The following is a 16,805-nucleotide window of genomic DNA, read 5'->3' on the forward strand; positions in this document are numbered from 1 at the left end:
TGTACAAATCCAGTATTTGTGGTTAAGTCTAACAACATTAACGTCTTTGAATATCTTCAAGGCAAATTCACTTGCCGTATTCTGGGTTTTTGTTGTTTTCATCTTAAGTTGATCTAGGTTCTGTGCTTTGATCCTGGATTCTTAAGCAGCCATTACCTGATCAGAGCTGACATCTCCAACCAGGAAGTATTGTAGTGGCAGGAATTAGGATCCTTGATGGAGAGCTGGAAGGGGACTTCAGAGGCATCTAGGACTGCCCCCTCACTTTACAAATGAGGAAACTGAGGCCCAGAGTGGAAGGGTGGAAGTAGCTTGGCCCAGGTGATGAAGGAAGTTGAACTCAAGTCCTCTGTCTCTAAGTTCAGTTCTTCCCAAGGGCAGTCCTCAGGACAATGGTCCCAGTGCTCCCCCCTTACATTATTCCCTGGTGCTGGTCCCAGTCCACCATTGTGGGATCTCCAAGGTCTCTTACTTATCTCTAGCTCTGGGATCCATGTTAGGATTGGGGGGGGGTGATCTTCCCACTACTTTCTTCCTCCACATCAACCTAATAAATAAATTAATTAAATATTCCATAGCAGAAAAGGTCCAGAACCCCCTGTCCCTTTTAGAAGTAGAACTTGACAGACCCAGACCTCTGGGCTTTACCTTCCGCTTCCCCCAACATTGATGGCAGCCAGACATCCTCTGCCCTGGCTGGCCTTGGGCTGTGGCCCAGCAGAAGACCCTTGCGTGTTGTGTCTCCATCAGCATTTATCACTGCTATGTTTGATGGGCCCAAAAGTAGCCCAGAAGAGAAGGATCTGGTGAAACATTTTCTCCACTTGTCACTTCGACTTTAGTCAAGTGAAACAGGCCTCCTTCTGCAACCAGCCTCCCTCAGAATACCTGGCTCTTCTTTTCAAGCTTCCTCTGTTGCATGTAACTATTAAAATGCCAAATGATGATGAGAAGCTCCCTTCTGATCTGTGTGCCTGATTGGTCACTGTGTAACAGCCTGAACTGTTGCTTTTCCTGTGTCACTTTAATGAAGAATGCAGACTGTGCTCTCCAAAGGGATTTTTATGTGTTTTTAAGAGCTTTTCAAAATGAGCCCGACACTTGTGCTTCAGCATTTTGAAACATTTCCACATTACCTTTTTTTTAAAAAAATGTAAGATTATGGATACTTTTTTTTGTTTAACCGAACTGTATTTAATTTATGCACAATCTTTGTAACATATGTATGTATGATACAGTCCCAGTGATCATGCCTTCTTTTATTCCACTTATAATTTGATCTGGCTCTGTTCATCACACCAGTGAATGTTGCTGAATTCTTTGTATATGCAAATTGCAAGATCTAATACATTCAGAGGGAAGGATCAATCTTCCCTTGCATTTTCAGCCTCATTTTGGTCTTTAAATCTCTTCATTTCATACCCATACTGTGTGTGCATCTAGACTAGGAATTCAACAGCAACTGAAAATTCATTATGTAGATAAGCTATTTCATAGTTTTAAAAAGTCTGTTCACTGCAGGGTTGGGAGCCTGCTACCAGCAGGCCAGAGCTGGGGCCCAGCTGGATTTCATGGCCGACCAAGGGGAAAGTCCCCTGCTAGATGTTGTCCTGTCAGTTCCTGGAGCTCTGGAGGAATTGGCCGGGCTGGCTCATTCACAACAGGATTCTGAGCGGTGACTAAGCAGGATTTTATCAGCATTCTCTCTCCCACTAGTAGCTGTGGGTCTGACTCACCAAATAGCCAAGATAGCCATTAGTGTATGGGCTGGTTCACCAAGAGCACACAGCATGCACACCCAAGAAGAAAATGCCTGGCTACAGAAATGCTGCCAAGAAGGAGGAATACCCCAGTGAGCCCACAAGCACTCCCCGGGTCCAATCCGCCTTTTTAAAAAGTTAATCAATTAATATTTAACCACATCTCTTCTCTCATGATGAGAAATCCTGACCTGATCAACGCTGAGTAAATCCCTTCTGCCTCCCCTCTTGTCCCTGGCCGCTAGCACAAGGACAGCCCAGACTAACCTGGAGCTTTGCAGGCCTGGCCACACTGGGGAGGTGGGGGCAGAGCTGGCCACCTTTGTCCTGTTTCATGCAGTCACACAGTAGTGACTGCTGCCTTACACCTAGTAGCATCTGTCCACTCCCCCGCCATCCTGCAGAGGACGAGGCTGATCATTTCCTTAGCTGGATTGAGATCAGTTTTACAAGAGGCTGTTCATAGACCCTGATGTCATGCTATCCCACTGGGTTTCATTTTCAGCACCACATTGGGAAGAACAATTCTGTTTTGTTGGGAGGGGTAAAGGGCAGCATTTTTGGTCCCATAGAATCACTCTCAAATAAGAAAAGCTGTCAGGCTCCTATGATCTCCAGGTCTCTTAGAAGAGGTTATTACAATTGGACAAATCAGAAGAGAAAATCTCTAGTATTGGAGAATGCCAGCATCGCCTTGAGGCCCAGGCTAGGACTGTATGTGCCTCAGCCAGTGGAGATGCTCGGTGAGTCTCTGACCCCCATGTAGCCCACATTTAGGTTTCGGTGTCAGAAGCTCCCACAACACTGCTTCCTCCCAGACACTGCAGCAAGTGTCTCCCTTCCCCCACCCTAGGCACCGTCCCACGAGTTGGCCTTTTACGAGCCATGAGACTCTAGGGCATCCGGGAGAGAGATATTTGGAGCATAGCTATGGCTCCAGGCACTCTCTAGTATGGAAACCCAGAATCCCAGATCAGGAGAGAGCTGCCCTCTTTTAAGGAAAATGTCTAGCACCCTTTGTGTGTCCTGGACCCTCTTGGCCATCTAGTGAAGCCCATAGATGTCTTCTCAGAGGCATGTTTTTCAAGACATAAAATAAAATATAAAATCTTACAAAGGAAACCAATGATGGTGAAATAGTTAACAGCTTCCCCCCTTCCCCCATGAAGAACCTCTGGTTGGGGCTAAAGATTGAGTGAATGGCCCTGCTGCTAGCCCCCTCCTCAAGGCCCACTCCCCCTCTCAGTGAAATAGCTTGACCTCTCTGCACAGGTGAGCCAGACTGGAGTAGCCAGTTGCTAGAACTCTCTCCCCTACCCCCATACTTCACACCAGGCCCACCTTCAATCCTTCATTCCTCATGTCCCAGCCTCTGCCAGCCCTGTTTGTCCCCACAGAGATCAAGTGCAGTTGTTTTGTGGGGGCTCTCAGAACAGTCTGGGGACAGGTCCCAGACCTAGATTCATTTGGATTAGTGAGCCCCCAGGGTCAGGAGCACACTGTGGCTAACTTCAGACATCCCGGGAGCAGACTTCACCAAGAGAAGTCTCTGAGTTCAAACCCAAGTCCTCATAAAGCTCCAACGTCTAACGGGCCCCAGACAAATGCTTGTGGCCTTGGACTGCATTGAAGGGGTCTCATTCCTTCATCCTGGTGACAGCCACCTGCATCAACAAGCAGGTGGACACTTGTTCCTTTGGGCTAAGGACCTGAGCCCCAGATGGAAGTCTGGGGAAGAATCCTGAATCCTGTGGGCCTCTGAGCTCTCCAGTGGTCCCTACGTAAGAGCCTTGTGGTATCGCTTCCCAGGGATAATTCACTTCAGCCCTGAAAAGAGAAAAGCAACCCAATTTGTACTTAAGAGAACCTTCAGAACAGACAAAACAACAGGACCACTCCGGGGTGTGTGTGTATGTGTGTGTGTGTGTGTGTGTGTGTGTGTGTGTGTGTGATGTGTGCTCTCCTCTCCCCCATCCCCCATGCAAGATTTTAACAAAACTCCCAAAGGGGAAAACTACCCCCCACCCTTCTGGATGAAATAGAATTTTTTCCCGTTTTGTGTGGACTCTATGGAGATGGGCTCGGGGACTGGGAGTGGGGAACCTTTATCTGACTCTCGGCTTGTCTCCCAGGACCAAGGTCACATCCTCATAGTGTTTGATGAGTTTGCAAAGCATGGTCCATGCCCTTCCCTCATTTGAACCTCACAACAACACTGTGGGGTAGATACTGCTGTGCTTGTATTCCCATTTTACAGATAAAAAAACTGATATTCCAAGAAGTGAATCTTGCCTATGATTACAGAGCTGGTAATCGTCAGAGGCGGGTTTTGAATCTAGATCTTCATGGTTCCACAACCACTTCCACACTATCCTCCTGCCTCACCTGACTACTGAGGTTAAAAATATTTCCAAATGGGGAGGCGGGGCCTTCCTCTGCATATCAGAAACTCTTAGGCAGCCTTCCAGCAGATCACCAGAAGGACGTCAACTCAGCACAGTGCCTGGCACAAAGCAGGCACTTAATAAATGCCGATTGAATTGAATGAATTGACAAGGCCTCCATTGAACATCAAGTCCATTGGCTGTTTGAAAGGGTAATCAGGCAACCAATGCTGCTGCATCATTGTAGCCAAGGGTCACAAGAGTAGAATGCAAAGGGCTGCTATTCCAGCCCACTCCTCACTACAGACATATTCACTGATGATTCTCCCCTAATTCATTTAATTAATAATTAGATAACCAATAAGTAACTAATTAGTAATAAGCAATTAATTAATGAGTCCCCAGTTGGCTGCCCAATTGTCCCAGGTGTTTCCTTCTTTGACCCATACTCTCATGTCCTTCCAGTTCTTTTTCGGGAGAAGACCTTACCAGATGACCATAACTATGGCCAGGTAAGCCAGCAACAGCAAAATCCACCCCCTGGAATCTGGAGGGACCTCACCTGGAGCTTGCCTCATGCTGGCACCCACATTTTTTGCCAAGCACGACATGATCTTGCCATTCTTAGAGCGAGAATGACATCATGTTCTCTATTGTACTTTGATAGAAGGATTCCAGGGAATAACACCGGTAATAATAGAATATCTGTATGTATATAAAAATACATTAATACATAATAATATATTATTATATTAAAATTAATATAATTCTAGATTAATACCAATTTATTATATATTTCTTTAAGCTTTGCAAAGTATTTTACACACATGATCTTATCTGATCCTCACAACACATCTGGGAGGCAGGTGTTATTATGGCCCCTGTGTTTATAGTTGAGGAATCTGAGCGGACAGAGGTTAAGTGACTTGCTCAGGTCACTCATCTAGTATCTGAGGTCAGATTTGAACTCAGGTCTTCCTGACTCCAAGTCCAATATTATGTTCCACCTAATTCCTTCAAGAAGGAGTTCAATGTGTCCTAAGCCTGTAGGCCACAGTCCATAATTATATTAGTCTCCCCTAATTCCCCATCATGAATGACACAGGTCCAGCAAAATCAGGTAATTCATGACAGAGGCTTCCTCAACAGCTTGGTGGCATCCATGGTGCCAAAGCCTGGAATTCAAAAACACTGCCCGAGTCACACTCAACAGCCGCAAATGCGATTTTGGTCTTTAGATTCAGAAGCCATGTTGTTGATAGCATAAGCAACAAAAGTCCCACAAAACCATTGGTGAACCAGAAAAAAACCTTTCTGTTAAGGGCCTATCAAGGCCGGATGTGCTGTGTGCTGGCACACCTTACAGAAGGGAGAGGGAAGCTTTTCATTTCGAGGCCAGAATCGCAGTTCCCTCCCACTTCCCCACTGGCTGGGTAATGCAGGATTTACAGCTTATCCGGAGCACCTAATTTCTCTGCCCCTGATTACATCTCCCATTCCCCACATTTCCTGGCCAACAGCCTCCAACTATCAATACCCCAGCAGCTACTCATCACCCTGACGAGTGATATGCAGAAACAACATTCCCAACCACATTTCCTACAGTAGCAATCCAAGAAGCTTGGTGTCCACAAGCCAAAGCCCTGTCCTACTGGGCATGGCCTTGATGAGAAGAAAAACCCATCATTGGGAAAGCAGCAAAAGGAAAGCCAGAATGGAATGAAGCAGGTCGGGGCTGCAAAGGCAGATATTGGTTCTGGCAAAAAGTGAGCAGGAGACCAGATCACCGAAAGTTTGAAAGGCACTGCAGAGAGCTCCATCTACAAAGACAGTAAGCAAACAAAGTAAAAAGTAAGACAAAGACAGAAAGTAAACTTTACATAAAAAAAAGCTTTTTCAAAAAAAGCACTGGAGAAGAAAACAAATGAATAAAAAAGCCCAAGGACCCCACCCCACCCCATCCCAAGAAGGAAATTGGTAAGAACAAAGAAAAGTCCTCAGAGATTATGACCATCACGTAATTATGTGGGTGTGGCTGTCCAGATGCTCAGGAAGTGCTCTCTGGAGCGGCCAGCTACAAACACTACCAATCAGATTGATAAAGGTCTGGGGATCCCTTGAGTACAGAATGTGGAGAGCAGAGGAATTTGACCATGACCTGCAGTTTGAGATGCTCCTCTGTTTGTCCTGGCCTAAAAACTGTGTTACTGAGTTGAAAGTGTGGGATAGTCACCCTTCTAAAGGAAAGTATCAAGAAATTCGAGAAACACTTGCCACTTTCCAGGTTTTCATAGAGAATGAAGTCTTCCTTTAAAGACTGAAACAGGGACTTTAATAGAAAAATAAAGAAGAGAAGGAGTATGAAAAGGTAAAAGGGATTCTTAAGGTTGGAGGGTGGAAAAGATGATACATAAGAAGGAAAAGGAAACCCTTGGATCTAAGCATCCAATCCGAGGCCCTTTCCAAAGAGGAGGGATAGAGCTTTCCCCTCTGAGGAAACACCAGCTCCTGGTTTGCCGAGGAATGATCCTAAGAGATATTAACATAAGGCAAAAAATTAACATCATAGATATCACTGATACTTGGTGAGATGAGGCTGGCCCATGGATGGAATGTTGCTGTGGAATTTCCAATGCTGGAGAAAACAAGAAGGAAAGATTCATTTTCAGATCTGATTCTCACCAGTGCTGGAGGAGAGAAAAGGCAGGGGTAGTCCAAGAGACACTCTAGATTTGGGGAGAACAGACTTCAGAGGGTTCAGGGGAAGGACCAGAAGTTGCCCATGCACTAAAATTCTATAGCAAATCTAAGAAGAGATGGGAAGCTCTAGGGAGCGAATTTTGAAGACACAGAGAGAAACAGTAAAGAAGCCATTGAAAAGGCCCAGGGCTGTAAGGGTGTGCTTGACTCTGACGTAAGAAGCCCAGAATGCTGGCCAGTCCTCCTACCCATGTAGGATTAACTTTCGAAAGCTGAAACATCATTGGGCCCTGAAGAAACAGCCAGGACTTCCAAGATTCATTGTGACCTTTTCTCCCCAGTAAATCCCCATAGGACCTGGTCTGCATTGAGAGGTTTTCTGGGGATGAGCCACAAACCACTTCTATTTTGCAGTATTACATCACTGACTTATTTACATCCCAGCCTTTGCTCCCCCCACCACCACACCCCAAACCCATCCAGATGACCTAGCTGTGGGAAGAGGGGATCCTGTCCCCTTCTCGGAACCCACCCAGGATGGCCAGGAGGGAAGGATGTTCCCACCTAGGGCCTTTGACCCCTTGCTACTTGACTGCTCAGAGTCTGAATGAGATGGGAGTCACCAGTTACATTCCTTCATACAAAAGAGGGGGCCTCCAGCCTCAGCACTGATGCTGGCTCTGTATCCTGCAGTCTCTCTTCCCTCCTCAAACTAGCATCTTAACCAATCAATGAACCTAAAGATCTCTGGGCTTTCCCAGTCCCCCTGCAGCTGACCTTGAGGTGTTTTCTCCCCCAGTTGGAGGGTGAGCTCCCCAAGAACCAACAGCCTATGGCTCTTCCTCCTGATGAGTAGGAAGCTCGGCACCTGTTCCACCCTTAAAACTATCTTTTCCTTTCTGCCTTTGAAGTCTCCTTCCCAGTTTGTTATAACAGTTTCCACTCATGATAAGCCTGCTCTAATACCTTTGTTCCGGATCTTGGGGAAGATGAAGCTACCTGCTAAGTGTTAATGGGAATACAGAATGTACTTAAGGATGGTTTATTATTTCATGCTCCTTCTTCTCTCCACCTCTTCTGAACTTCTAATATGGCAGGATCTGAGTTTAGGGCACTGTTTAAAAATCCCAGGTGGATAGATATCCTTCTGAAAGGCATCCTTCTCTTCCTTGTTTTAATGACAGCTCACATTTTGATAAAGCTTTAAGGCATGCAAAGTACTTTACGAATATTATTTCATTAACTTGTTACAATTATCCTGTGTGGTAGGTTGGGGCTATGATCATCATCTGCACTTTACAGAAAAGGAAATTGCAGCTAATGAGATTAAGTGAACTACCCAGGGTCACACAGCTAGGGGGTAAGAATTGAACTCAGGGAGGTAGAGCCAAGATGGCAGTGTGAAAGCAGTGACTTGCTTGAGCTCTCCCCCAAACCCCTCCAAATACCAATAAAAAATGGCTCTAAACAAATTCTAAATCAGAAGAACCCACAAAAAGACAGAGTAAAACAAATTTCCAGCCCAAGACAGCCTGGATGGTTGATCAGAAAGGCATATCATGCCAAGAGGGGAGAGGAGTGCAGTTTGAGTGGGCACTCAGGCCGCAGAAAACCTGGAACAGGCTTCAGAGGACTGAATCACAGACAGCTGTGGTGGTTTCCAGACTCCTCAATCCACTAATGCCAAAGACAACTTAGAAGGTCAGTGGGAAAAGTCTGTTTTTGTGGTGAGAAAGGAGCTAGGTCAGAGTCAGTTCCAGAGCGCAGAGCTCCGGAATCAGGGCAGTAGCTGAATCCTGAGCTTCTGGCCCACAGACTGAGGGAGAATCAAGTGGCTGAGCAGAGGAGGACTGCAGGGATCTCTTTGCTGGTGCTGAGGCAGGAATCTCTTACTTTGCCTATGTTTGGATCTGGGTCACAGTTCTAGGTAGTGGTCCTGGGGTGAGAAGAAGCACTGGTGGGGTGGAGTTTGTAGTGTTGGTGGAGAGGAAACCCTCCTCACAGTTCCAAGAGAGAAAAGACTGCTTGTGGCCGGTTACTCAAAGACCAGAGCACAGGCCAGGAAAAGAGTAAACACTTCGACACTTACCATACCATCTTGGAAGAACTTAAAATTTACAGGTCCCTAGAAGTATCTCTGAAAACAGTGGTACAAACCCCCAAAGCTTGGGACAGTACATTCTCCACATTGGAAGCAGACTCTTACCTTAACAAAGAGTTTAAAACTCAAGTAGTTGACTGGGATCATGAGAAAACCTTGCAAAAAGAGTCAGACTATAGTATCTTACTTTGGTGACAAAAAAAGATCAAAACATACAACCAGAAGAAGACAACAAAGTCAAAGCTCCCACATCCAAAGCCTCCAAGAAAAATATGAATCCATTCCAGGCCTTGGAAGAGCTCAAAAGGGATTTTGAGAAGCCAGTAAGAGAAGTAGAGGAAAAACTGGGAAGAGAAATGAAAGTGATGCAAGAAAATCATGAAAAACAAGTCAACAGCTTGCTAAAGGAGACCCAAAAAAATACTGAAGAAAATAACACCTTAAAAAATAGCCTAACCCAAATGGCAAAAGAGGTCCAAAAAGCCAATGAGGAGAAGAATGCCCTAAAAAGCAAAATTGGCCAAATGGAAAAGGAAGTCCAAAAGCTTACTGAAGAAAACACTTCCTTAAAAATTAGAGTAGAGCAATTGGAAGATAGTGACTTTGTGACTTTATGAGAAATCTAGACACAGTAGAACAAATCCAAAAGAATGAAAAATTAGAAAACAATGTGAAATATCTCATTGGAAAAACAACTGACCTGGAAAATAGATCCAGGAGTGAGAATTTAAAAATTATTGGACTATCTGAAAGCCATGATCAAAAAAAGAGCCTAGACATCATCTTTCAAGAAATTATCAAGGAAAACTGCCCTGATATTTTAGAGCCAGAGGGCAAAACAGAAATTGAAAGAATCTACCCATCTCCCCCTGAAAGAGATCCCCAAAGGAAAACTCCTAGGAATATTGTAGCCAAATTCCAGAGTTCCCAGATCAAGGAGAAAATATCGCAAGCAGCCAGAAAGAAACAATTCAAGTTTGGTGGAAACATAATCAGGATAACACAAGATTTAGCAGCTTCTACATTAAGGGATTGCAAGGCTTAGAATAGAATGTTCCAGAAGGCAAAGGAAATAGGATTACAACCAAGAGTCACCTACCCAGCAAAACTGAGTATAATCCTTTGGGAAAAAATGGTCATTCAGTGAAATAGAGGACTTTCAAGCATTCTTGATGAAAAGACCAGAGCTGAATAGAAAATTTGACTTTCAAATACAGGACTCAAGTGGAACATGAAGAGGTAAACAGGAAAGAGAAATCGTAAGAGACTTATTAAGGCTAAACTGTTTACATTCCTGCATGGAAAGATGATATTTATAACCCATGAGACCTTTGTCAGTATTAGGGTAGTGGGAGGGGAAAAATTATATGTATGTATAGATAGATAGATAGATAGATAGATAGATAGATAGATAGATAGAGGGTGCAGAGTGAGTTGAAGATGATGGGGTGATATCTGGAGAATAAAATTTAGGGGTGAGAGAGGATTATACTAGGAGAAGGAGAAAGGGAGAGGTAGAATGGGGTACATTGTCTCTCCTAAAACAGACAAGAAAAGGTTCTTATAGTGGAGGGGAAACAGGGGAAGGTGAGAGGAAATGAGGGAATCTTATTCTCATAGGATTTGGCTTAAGGAGGGAATAAGATACACACTCAATTGGGTATGGAAATCTGTCTTACCCTACAGAAAAATAGGGGAGGAAGTGAACAAGAGAGTGGGGAGATGATAGAGAGAAGGGCAGATTGGGAAAGGGGTAATCAGAAGGAAGTACTTCTGAGGAGGAACAGTGTTAAAAGAAAGAACAGAATAAATGAGAGGGTAGGATAGGATTAAGGGAAACAGAGTTAGTTTTTCACAACATGTCTACTATGGAAGTGTTTTGCATAACTGCACATGTATGGCCTGTATCAGGTTGCTTGCCTTTTCACTGAGGGTGGGTGGGGTGGGAGGAAGGGAGAAAATTTGGAACCCAAAGTTTTAAAAACACATGTTAAAAACAATGTTTCCATATGCAACTGGGAAATAAGAAATACAGGAAATGAGGTACAGAAATCTATCCTACCATACAGGAAAATAGAAGGGGAAGGGGATAGGAGAAGGGGGCGGGGAGATAGAAGGGAGGACAGACTAGGGGAAGGGGTATTCAGAATTCATGCCATCTTGGGGTGGGGGAGGGGCAAGATGGGGTGAAAATTTGGAATTCAAAACCTTGTGGAAGTGAATGTTGAAAACTAAAAATGAATTAATTTTTAAAAAAACTCTTCACATCTCCCTCTTTCCTCTCATTGCCTCCTATCTTCTCCAGCAGATTGGATCTTCAGTTATTCCCCCTGGTCAAAAGCCATTATCAATCAGTTCCTTCCCTACCACATCCAAATATGCCCACATCTCCTCCGTTTGGGAAAAACAAAAAAACAAAACACCAGACCTTCATTAGATCCTATCATCTCCTCAAGCTTTTGTCCTCTATGTTTCCCTTTATCAGCAAAACTGGGGAAGTTTACATTCCCTGCCTCTACTTCTTCGTCTCACTTGCTGCTCAAACCTCAGCACTGTCTTCTGACCTCATCACTCTATTGAGTCGCACGGTTTCTTTGAAAGTGATGAATGATGTAATTGCTAAACCTGAGGATCTTTTCTCGGGGCTCAGCTTGCACCTATTTGCTGCATTTAACATTGGTGACCATATGTGTCTGGAACCTTTGTCTTTTCTGGGTCTTTGTCGCCCGGCCCTCTGCTGGCTGGCCCAGCTGACCTCTCTTTTCTGACTTTCCTTTTCTGCCTCATTATTCCCTTCATGCCTTGGAATGATGAACATTCCAGAAGGCCCTTTCCTGGGCCCTCCTTCTCTACCCTCTCTTAGTGAGAGGGCTAACAGCTCTCATGTATTTATCATCTCTCTGCTGCTGGGCTTCAGTCCCACGTCACCAATTGCCTATTGGACATTAGAACATATAGACTTACACGTAACATTTTTAAAACTGAATTACTCTTCTCTCTAAACCTTCTTTTCCCAATGACCTTTTCTTTTCTGTCAGAAGTGCCCCACGCTTCCAATGGCCCAGGTTTGTAACCTCAGCACTACCCTGGCCTTTCCCTCTGGACCTACATGCCGTTGGCAAATCTTGCTGTTTCTACCTTCACCTCTCTCTCATCCCCTCCCCCTCCCTCTTCCTCTATCTTTCTCATCCCTCCTCCCATCTCTCTCCTCCCTCTCTCTCCTCCCTCCTTCCTCTCTCTCTTCCTCTCTTCTCTGCTCTTATGGCCTCGATACTCACTCACACAAGCAATTCTCTTCATTTGGATTCTCCTACATAATTACCATCCATTTGGTGTCCCTGCCTCATCTCTTTCCCCGACACACAGCTGCCAAAGTAATTTTCTTTTTAATTTTTCAAGCAACAGGTGTTTTAAAAACTAATCTGTTCCTTCCTCTACCCTTCCCAGTTAAACTCGTCACATAGGTACATAGTTCACCAAAACAAATCCTCCCACTATGTTCCGTCGTGTCTGACTCCTCCATGATTCCATTTGGAGTGGTTTGCCGTTTCTTTCTCTAGTTCATTTTACAGATGAGGAAACTGAGGCAAACAGGGTTAAGTGACTTAAGTGCCCAGGGTCATATACTGCTAGTGTCTGAGGCCAGATTTGGACCTTAGGAAGAGGTGTTTTCCTGACTCCAAGTCCTGCACTGTGCACTATGATAAGTTCATCATCTGTCAGGTGAGTGGCAAGTTTTACCTTTGTTCTCAGTTTATCACTGGTTATAAAGACTTTTCAAGTGGTTTTCCTCTGTTATCATTGTATAAATTTCTCCAAAAGTATTTTTCCTTATGCACAGATCTGATGTGACTCCTTTACATCTCCTACTACAGTGGTCACCTATTAACAGCTAGGATTAAAGACAAACTCTTTAAGGTTTTAAAACCCTTCACCACCTTATTGGCCATTACTGACCCTCCAGCATGTGATAATTCAGCCAAACGAGTGTGCCTTGTTGATTACTGCCCACCACCTCCCTTATCCTCATTCCTCCCATCTTGGCATGAATCCTTTCCCGATAGTCCCCAGCTGCTGGTACCATTCCTCTAAAACGACCTTGAATGCATTTCCATGTGATCATCAGTTTTATATTTACGCTATGTGTAGTTTTACATACTCATCTCCCCTATTAGTATGTAAGCTCCTCCCAATATTGGGATTATTCCTTGTATCCCAAGCACCCTATAGGGCAGTGCCCTAGAACATAGATCTTGGGACTGCTGCTTAAATGATGTGGGAAGGGATGAGGCATCTGTGAATGTCATAGGAGGGGGAAAGTAGCTAACTTTAGAGACAAAATACTTCTGTATGTGCAGAGATAGGGGAATAACTGGGCTTTTCACAAGCCTCATTCTCCTTGACCTCTCAGGAGCTGTTGACTCTATAGAGATTACTCTCTTCTGGGTTTGGGGACACCCTTTTTTCCTGTCTGAAGGCCAGTCTCAGCTCTGGGTGCCTGCTGTCTCCTCCCTTCTCCCCCAACATGCCTCAAATGTTCTCTCTCACTACTGGCCTCCTAGGCTGCAACTGAATTCCAGTCATTTAGACTGGAAACTCCTTGTAGGCAGGGCCAGACTTTGGCCTCCAAATTTTATGTTCCCAGGGTTAAGCAATCCCTGGCACAAGTTTATTGATTAACTTTAGTTATGTATGCTCAATAACATGCTCAAGATAAATCTGGATTCTTCTGTTACTCTGTGGTTCCAAAAGGCATGATGAGAAGAAGATAAACTTCTATGATAAAATGAAGGATTGAGCATTCTGATTCCAGTGTAAGAAGCCATTATTACTCCTGCCTTTCACTGGAAAGATGCAGTCAGTAAGTCAACGTCCATAAGAACCCTGCTACAGTCTTTGGGGTGGCTCAAGGTACCAGTAATCTACTTTTTTTTCATTCAAGCCTTTAATTTCATATCATGTACAATCCTCCATAACCGTAAGAATCTTGCCAGAGGCCGTCTTCTGTGAAAATGGAAACTCCTGCCCTCCTCCCCTCCCAAAGCAGTTTTTGTTTATGAATACTGTTATGTTAAGCCTTTAAATATCCCACAGCCAAATGAATCGCTCTGTAAATTATCACCACTTCAAGTTAGGCCTTGAAAGAGTTGGAACAAGTTCAAATCTCTGAGTTTCAAATGGCAGGCCCACGTGTTGTCCACATTCTAGAATTTTCAAAATTGGACATTGTCTAAACAAAACTTACTACAGTGAAATCCTAAAAAGCCAGTGTTTGAAAAAAAACTTTTTTTCCCCCAACAGTTTTTGCAGTTGTGATAGAGAGAAAACAAATGAAACAAGATAAGACAGATTGCACTTCATAAAATAATCATTGCAAGGGGTGGAGAAAAGTTGGGACTGCCATAAAAATACATGTGTATACATTCTGTGTATACTTTATTTACCACAAGACCATGAGTAAGTAAATTCAATGAATTCACACAAAAAGTTTTCAGGTTATGAAGAAAAACATTTAGTGAAAAAAAGTTTACATTTGCTAAAAAAAAAAAGAACCTTCATTGCCTTGAACATCGTCATTCACTGCCCCATTTACAAAATAACTTGAAATTTCGTGACAATCAGTCAAACTATTTTATTGTATTCACTTAACTAAATATTTGTTCTATCCTTATTGCCTTAAAATTATATTTTACTATTTGTAAGATGACCTTCACCTTCACTGTCTTCACTTTCTTCTTTGTTGCCTGGATTTAGAACAAAAAACACAAGATAGACATATATAAATATTTTATCTTGTATGCATATGTATTAACAGCAGATAGATGTAATGGCATTTCCAGTTGCAAAGTTATTGAGAAACATTAGAGCAATATCCCATTATCTAACCACAGTACCTGAAACCCAATTTCCTATTAGATCCCATATGCTAGTCTTCTTTTCTGCAAAAATTCTACGAGAGAAACTGTTCAGTTTAGGTTTAATATTTTTCTTTTTCAGATCAATGAATAAAAAAGGAAAGATCTGCAAGACAAATCACAAGTTAACTTAAACATTTTATTTAACATAATCGATCACAAGCTACACTGGGGTAAACCTCTCAGTCTGTTGATATGTGGACTTCTATAACTTCATATCATTTTTGAAATGGCTGTAGGAAATGCTAAATTCAGAAAGTATTGGCTTTCAACTGAAGAGTCCTACACTGGGTCAAAATGGATGAAATCTAGAAACAAATTAATATGCACAGAATGTTAAAATTCGTATGACGAGAGGCCTAAGTTATGCTTTTCATCATGAAATTCAAGATAACGCAACATTCATTTGAATTCTTATGCACTACATGCATATATGTATGTGCAAATTTACACTTAAACTGAAAGAATTGTTTAATCTTTTTTGCCTTGCTTTCTTACAGGATATTAAGGGTTTTTTTCATTGAATGGCACACCCTGTATATGCATACACATGTGTGTGCATCATACACCCCCCAATACATACACACATACACATACACATACACATGTGTCTATGCAAAATTACACTTACACTGTTGGATTACCTTGCTTTGTTGTGGTGACTCATCCATGTTTTCTAACCCAGTATCGTCGATTTCAAAATTGGGTTCCTGTGATTTTGGTTCTGCTTCAAGGCTTTTTGGTCCGAACATATCTCTTTCGAATTCTTTCTTTCTTGATGGTTTCAGTAACTTACTGATACATCCAGCTGTCTGAATTTGTACTTCCTGTGACTCTAGTATGTTTTCCGTTATTTTATTTTCTTGATTGTTGACTTTTTTTATTGCTGGTCTTCTGAGTATCTCTATTTCTTGTAATTTTTGTGAGTTACTTATATCTGCCACGTTTTTGGGAGTCTCCATGAACACAGTAACATCTGTCCAATCTTCTGACTCTTCTTTTATTTTCTTGTGGGTCCTCAGTCTTTTACTGCCTAGCAGGTCTTCCGTCAACTCTGGCTTTTATTTTCTCAGGAGACATTGATTTCTTTACACCCAGCAGCTCCTGTGGTGACTCTCCCTTGACTTTTTTGGGGGAGACTCCTGTTAGTCCCTTCATGCCAGTTGGCTCTTCTGCGGACTCTCCCTTTACTTTGGGGGTTCTCATTAATTTTTTTATGCCAATTAGATCTTCTTCTGCTTTTCTGGGCATCTGCATTTTGATGTCTGTTAGATCTTCTAGTGACTCTTCTCTTACTTTTTTAGATCTCATGAATCACCTCATGCCAGTTAGATCGTCCCCTGACTCTTTTTCTTTAGGAGTCCTCTCCACCAGTTTGATGCCTGTTTGATCTTCTGCTGTTTTTACTTTTGACGTTTTTGAAAGCCTTCTAAAACCTGTTAAGTTTTGTACTAGTTTTGACTTTTCCTTAGGAATTGTCATATTCCTAAGACCTGTAAGGTTTTCTACTCCTTTTGGTTTTCTTCTAAGCTTTCCTAGGCCGCCTGCTGTATTTTCTATTGGTTCTATCTTGGGGATTTCATTAAACTTCTTAATACTCACTGAGTATTCTGGATCGCATTTTTGCTTTGATGTTTTAACAGACTTCTTGACAACTTTCACATCTTCTATTAAATGCTCTTCCTTTTCCTTAGGTGTTCTTATCAGTCTCCTGGTCATGGTCAGATCTTCTACTGATCCATGTTTCTGGTCTAGTTTGATTAGGAGGGATTTGTTGATGTTTCTATCTTTGATTGGTTCTAGCATTTGCCTTGGAGTAGCCTCCTTGAGGCGTGTATGGTCTTCTGGAAGTTGTATGTCTTTCTTTTGAATATGTACAAGTTGATCTCTGAGGCCTACCAGATCTTCAGATGGCCCTTTCTGCTGAAGAGGCTGCCTAACGTTC

This window comes from Phascolarctos cinereus, unplaced genomic scaffold (assembly GCF_003287225.1).
Source record: "Phascolarctos cinereus isolate Bilbo 61053 unplaced genomic scaffold, phaCin_HiC Scaffold_3;HRSCAF=262, whole genome shotgun sequence".
NCBI classification, from domain to species: Eukaryota; Metazoa; Chordata; class Mammalia; order Diprotodontia; family Phascolarctidae; genus Phascolarctos; species Phascolarctos cinereus.